Source organism: Camellia sinensis, chromosome 1 (assembly GCF_055761805.1).
Source record: "Camellia sinensis isolate YWXY chromosome 1, ASM5576180v1, whole genome shotgun sequence".
In the NCBI taxonomy this organism is placed as follows: Eukaryota; Viridiplantae; Streptophyta; class Magnoliopsida; order Ericales; family Theaceae; genus Camellia; species Camellia sinensis.
Genome location: NC_138961.1, coordinates 182785718 through 182792864, shown reverse-complemented (window position 1 = coordinate 182792864; position 7147 = coordinate 182785718). Strand labels below are relative to the sequence as shown.

The 7147-nt window shown below is 36.8% G+C and overlaps 1 pseudogene; it reads left to right on the top strand.

Annotated features, from left to right (window-relative positions):
- The first annotated feature begins 2340 nt into the window (after positions 1-2340).
- On the top strand, positions 2341-3217 carry LOC145821335 (protein DOG1-like 3; annotated as a pseudogene).
- The last annotated feature ends 3930 nt before the right edge of the window (positions 3218-7147 follow it).

The following is a 7147-nucleotide window of genomic DNA, read 5'->3' as shown; positions in this document are numbered from 1 at the left end:
ACCCAAGTCCTAGCATGACTTGGAAGATCAAACTTTGACTAGAGAGAGAGAGAGAGAGAGAGAGAGAGAGAGAGAGAGAGAGAAAGAAGAATAAAATAATAGAAAATTAATCTTTCCACATTAAAAATTAATTATACAAAAAATTATAAAGAGTGTTGTTTTAATCATATTACTCATGTTTACTATTTTTCACATGTGAGCTCCGCACAATATTGTGTCATTTACCTGTATAACTGCCCATATGTGATCTTCGTAATGTTCTGGGACTTTATGCCAATTCTTGTAAGTGAGTGGTGCATTTTTTCCATCACGCACAGTAGTTCTAATGAATGATGATAACTTTGTTGCCAATTTGTCATTAGGTTGGCCAAGTTTGTTCCAATTGACTATTAGGCACTCATCATCATGAGTACCCTAAATATTAAGCATTTGAGTGGGACCTCTAGTTTTTTTTTTGTCCACTAGTACCATCTAGTTATAAAAAATGCTATAAATAATAATAATAATAATAATAATAATAATAATAATAATAATAATAATAATAATAATAAAGTATATATGAAGAAATAATATGACATTTTTATAAGGTTTGAACTTGCATACCTGCATTATCATTGGGTTGACTAGAGTTTGGCTGAATTTCAGATGGAGTTGACTCACTAAACTTACCAATATTGCCTGAGCAAAACTGAAGATATGGGTGCATAGGCTTTTTGCTTTACAAATGAATCCTAGTATGATTCAAGCAAAATAGACAAATTAAATTGTAAACTTAGAATGATCCAAATAAATTATTTGCAAATGAACAAAATACTTAAAGAAAATTAACAAAGAAAAATTGTGCATTCACCTTTATTGCGTTTCTATGTTGATAGTGAATAAATGTAACATATAGTGAATAAATATTTTGTAGCCACATATGAAAATGACATAGTTAAATTAAAAATGCATTATTCATTCTTCAAACAATCAATTAAATTAACAAAAACAATGATAAAGAAAGAGAGGGAAAGGAAACTATAGAATTGTTTTCAAATATAAATAACTAGCAATGTTCAACAAGTTTAACAGTCATATAAGATCTAATTCTTCCTCATCTCTATCATCATCATCAACATCGTTGTCTCTCAACACCTGAGAAAGTGGTGCATCTACAATTGTAACAGACATGTCTGTCCTAACAGAATGAAAATTATTGTCCCCATCACCACTTTGTGTATCACACACAACACTCTGCAAGTATGCCTCCACATTGTCCACAGAAGACCCTACATTCATATCTTAAAAATCTCTCGAATTTATCTTGATAGCAACTTGCCAATCTTTGTGTTTGAGGTCTTCTATATGCATTACATGTTCTCCTTGAGAAGCCAATACGAAAGGCTTAGCATCTTTCATTAATCGTGCAAAGTCGACTAGTGTGCAATCTTTATCTTGTCTCTTCCCTGCTTGTGACACCCATTCACCTTTAAATAACACAAACCTCTTCCCAAACAAATAATCTAACTCAATTATATCTGTTAACACACTATAAAATGTAACATCTCTTGAGACAGGATTTCCATCTCTACCACTTGCAAAGCTTCATGTTTTTGTCATGACAATAATCCCACTATTTTGAGTTTTTCTCTTTCGCTCGATCTCCTTAGTATGGAACCTAAAACCATTTATCAAGTATCGTTTATATTTTGTAAAAATTCTATTTGGGCCACGAGCCAAACATCTAAGCTCTTCAGTTATTTGACTATCCCCTGCATGATGCAATTCGTAAACCTCATGAAGTTCATAATTGAAAGTAAATCAATTGTAAACCCTAACGATAACGATACATACATATATAGGTAAGAGTTCAGTATATGTATATAGAGGTAAGAGTTCAGTATATGTATATAGAGAGAGAGAGGGGAAAGGAGTACCTAAAAAAGCTGGAAAGGGAGCTCCATGTGAACGCTACAACGATCTAGAACTTAGAACCAAGGAAACTCCATGCAAAGGCTACGGTGGTTCTGGATCTGAAACCAAGGAAGTTCAAAGGGGATCCAGAGCCCGATCGGTGATGGAGTTGAGGAGCTCTGGTGCGACGAGCCACTACGGCAACAATCTGTTAGAGACTCGCAGCTCTTAAATAATCGATTTCGAATAAATTTTCAATGTGTGAGTTTAGCTCATATAACTTGATTTTTTTTAATAATATATGTAAATAAATTTATCAAAGTGAATAATAAACAAATTTTTAATAATAATATCTTGGTTTGTTTAACGCTAGGTAGTGGTGATATATAAATAGCAAAGCAAGATGTCACCATTGCGCAGCAACAGTGGTTGAACATACATTATTACATGGCACAACAACGTCCCGTCAGAAACAGCAATCCAGAACGCGAAACCTTCCACAAGTTCTTCAAGTGTGGGCTCATCGAACATGATCAGCATCTCCATAATCTCGTTTCTGCTTCCAAAAACCACCACAACAATGACAGAACAAGATCATCAACATCAACAACAACAACAACAACTGAGTCGACTTAGGAACTCATCGACCGAGTCATTCAACAATACAAGCACTACTACCAAGCCAAATCTCAGTGGGCCAAGATAACATGTTGTCCATGCTCACACCTTCCTGGCAGAGCACTTTGGAGAACGCTTTTCTCTAGATCGAAGGTTGGAGACTTATCATGGCTTTTCATTTGCTCTACTCCAAATTTGGTCTCCAACTGGAGGCCAAACTCGACGAGTTGATTCACGGACTCAATACAAGAGATTTGGGAGATCTCTCCTTGACTCAACTCAACTTAGCTGTTTCGACGAGATGTAGAGGAGGACAATAAGGGAAGAGAAGGTGATCACCGCGGAGATGGCTAAGCATCAAGAGACTTTGGCGAACTCGTCCATGATAGAGCTTTCGCAAGCCGTGAGCGAGATGCTGCGTGGTGGTAGCACCGGAGGAGAGGAGGAAGATGAGCGAGTTAAGTCGACTCTGTTGCTTAAGAGGGAAGAGATAGAAGCTGTTCTACAGAAGACGGATGATCTACGGCTGAGGACGCTTGAGGAGGTGATGGATATTTTGAGTGCAATCCAGGTTGTTTATTTTTTGGTTGCTGCTACTGAGTTGCGCTTGAGGCTTCATGAATGGGGGAAGAAGAGTGATGCTAATAACCTCAACCACTATGCTCACGGTGGTGAGTCGACTCACCATCCAAATCAGCCGCGTTGACTCAGTGTTGTGACACGACCGACTTTGACGAAATTTCATTTCAAGGTAATTTTAAAACATAATTATAAAGAGGTGATAAATTTTATAAATATTAATAATTAAAAATATAAAATTTCTCATGAATTTATAATAAATTTTTAAACTTACCACTGATGTGTAATATCCTTATAGTTTCATCTAGCATGACATTTACACTAGCACCGACTTCAGCACCTCATAGTTCGGTTTCAGCACCTCCTAGTTCGGCTTCAGCACCACCGTCTAGTGTCAAATCGATGATACTTTCTTGGATGACTAGGCTTAACTCGGCCTAGCTTGGCACTTTTGACCAAACTGGCAATAAGCTCTCATGACCGAGATCACCAGTTGACAGAGGAACATCGTTTGACACCGGGTTATCTTCCTCCTCCACTTGCAAGAACTTCTGTTGTACGATGCTAGCATATGTCGCCATATAGCTTGGAATGTAGTGGAGAGGAGGATTGAGGAAAACCTCAAAGTCAGAGGCCTAGCCGTGCTTCTTTGCCGCTATCTTCCAGCTGTTTTTGAAGAAGATATCATTGGCTATCTCATATTATTGGACGTAAGTCTGTTCGCCCTCATCGTAACCACGGTCTTCGACATCCTCCATCTTCTTCTTCAGAGCTTTTATTTCGGTGTCTTTCTTCTTCTTCAACTTGGCTAGCTCGCGCAGGTAACTATCTTTCTTCTCAGCAAGGGCCTTTTGCTTGGCCTCCTTGGCATTATGGACTTGCTTGGCCAACTTTTCCTTTTCTGCGCGCAGCTCGGCCAGAGTTGCCTTAAGCGCCTTCAGCTCAGCATCCTTGGCCTCGCTGTCAGCAATGGCCACCCAAGTTGTCTTCCTTAGCTCAAGCACACATTGGTGAGTAGCGTGGCTCTTCTGTACGGCCTACAATTTGGCCAGCAAATGATTAGATGGGCCGAGCAAAAAGTTCAAATGAAAAGGAAAAGAAATGTAGAGCTCAAAGCTTACCAGAACTAGGGACTTAGTAGCTGGCCGAATAGCTTTTATCTCAGTCAGCTGATCGTGTCGCTTTATGTCAGCTGGCAGACACAGGCTATTAGATAAATTGAAGGCTAACGTATGGTCCTTCTTGATGCTCACAGAGTCGATGGTGGTCACAGAGTCATGACTGGTGCCCACACTGGTGGGGAAGAAGGGCCAACTCGGCCAGAACGGGCAGCCTGTGATTCGGGCAGTTCGGCCTAAAAAAGCGTAGTCTCTTCCTTATCCACCAGGCGTTGTTGCTCGGCGGACGAAGTGCGAACACACTTGTTGCGCCGAGATGAGGTTAGAAGGGCAACAATGGTCTCACGTAGTTGATCGATTGAAACTCGCTCAGCCTGGACCTTGACAGAGGCAGCGGAGGTTTGCTCGGTGATAAGAGCCCGCACAACTTTCCTTTTTGCCATTTCTTGTTCTTCAGTAAGAGGGATGAGATTGATTTAGGAAAGATTCACGTCTGGCTCGGACGAAGACTCTAAGAGGAAGTCGGTGACCTTGCTCTTTCACTTACTGCTGTAGTGGTAAGTCGGTTTGAAGCCCAAGAGCTCGGTCTAGTCCCTCTACATGTATCTTAGTGCGGCATGAAGTTCGTTCTGATCGGCGTAAGCATAATTAGCCTTTAACCAGTTTAGATTTTCCAAAAAGAACAAATGTTAGCACAGCCGAAAACGTTAAAGTAGTAGAGGAAAGACCAAGCTATTCTCACCAGCTGTTCCTTTATTCCAGTTAATGTTATAGCCTAGTATCTGGGCTTTGTAGTCCTCATAGTTTCTAGAGACCCAAATGCTAATCATGTTGTTTAATTTTGATGATGCCTTTAAAATATACATACTTTATGATACATTTGTTATAAATATTTTTTGACATATTTGACACAAAATAATATACATATTTGACACAAAATATTATCTGTTTAAAATATACATACTTTATGATACATTTGTTATAAATATTTTTTAAATAAAAATATTTTGAAAATTTTACTACTCATGTTTTAATCACTATTCATCCTTTGACAAATTTGATATGATTGTCTCTTTTGAATAAATTTGTATTATATCATTTTGATACATATTGCACTAAATTCAAATTTACTTTAAAATCATATTTTAATGTATCGTTTATAAACGTAGTTGATTTATGCAGAACATCTTTTGAATATATTAAAGATTTATAAATAGTTGGTGGCGGTGCGGTGCATCAAATATATATATAGTCAAAATCTTGAAATTGATATACTATAATGATTGCAGGTGAAGACTTATTTAATTTTTTATTGTAAACAAATCCTTGAAGATGTTTTACTTACAAAATGAAAAAGAAAAGGTTGTAAGTTGGTTTGAATATGCTTGCAAAAAGAAAGGGAAAAAGTTACAAAGTAGACACAATTTTCATATGGCTTTTCACTTTAAGGAACGCATAATGATGGAGCTTTGTGCTGACTTCTCATAATCCGAAGGAGCGTCTATCTTGGTATAAATAGAAATGTCGTGTGTGGAGAAAAATTAGAGAACTTGAAGAGAAAAAATTCTGTGTGCTCCAAAATTTTGAATGTATTGTATTCTACTCTTTTACTTTCAGATCTAAGAGTAGTCCTTGTTCTTACACTTTCCTATCTACTCTTTGTGAGAAAATTATTATAAAAGCAGGTTAAAGTACCTCTTATTTTTATTCATTATTTTGTGAGAGATTTTTGTAAGGATAAGGCATTTATTGTTGAGTGAGACTCAATAGATAAAAGTAAGGCCTATGTAAAATCCACAAGCTTGGTGAAGCTTTGATAGTGTATTGATTCATTTTGATGGTGAAAAAATTCTCAAGGAGATTCCTTGGGGAGTGGACGTAGGCCCGGCGTGCTAAACCACTATAAATCTCAGTGTTTGATTTTCTCTCCATATCTCTCTTACTTTTATATTGATAATCATTGTTTTGAATTTTGAATTTATTATTTTTTTAATATTGTAAATTATTTTTTTAATAACCCAATTCACCCCCCTTCTTGGGTTGCCTGACTAGGATAACAATTGGTATCAGAATCTAAACTCTAGTTTGTGTGACTTAACCATCTTAGAGTAGATCATTACAACCCCTAATTATTCCTTACCTGAGGGATAAGCATCCAATAGGCCACCACTATTTAGCGGCACAAATTTTAGCTATTGGAAAACTAAGATGACCATATATGTTCAATCTAATGATTATGAATGCTAGAAAATTATTTACAATGGTCCAAAAATTCTTACCAAAACCGTAGATGGCCTTAAGGTACCAAAACCTGAAGATGAGTGGAATGAATCAGATACTAGAATGGCCCAAATTAATGTCAAAACCACAAACATGTTGTAATGTGCCTTAGATGCCAATGAGTTCAACAGAATTTCTACATGTAAAACCGCAAAAGAAATTTAGGATAAGCTTATAGTGACTCATGAGGGAACCGAACAAGTTAAAGAATCTAGAGTCAATTTGTTAGTCTATAATTATGAACTCTTTAAAATGAAGCCTGATAAAACTATTCCTCAAATGTTTACTCACTTTACTGATATTATTAATGGTTTAACTTCTCTTGGCAAAATATATACTAATGTTGAAATTGTAAGAAAAGTGCTTAGGTCATTGCCAAAAAGTTAGGAGACAAAATTCACTGTCATTACTGAAGCCAAGGATTTATCAAAGCTAAGTCTAGATGAGTTAATGAGATCTTTTTTAACTCATGAGCTCATAATGCAAGAAGGAAAGGAAAATGAGGACAACAACAAGAAGAAATGAATAGCCTTCAAATCCACCTCGAAACATTAAGAGGGTGAGGAAGACGATTCGGATGATGATGAGGAAATGACATTCATCACTAGAAAATTTAAAAGGTTTGTAAAAAAATAAACAAGGTGTACGAAATTTTTTTA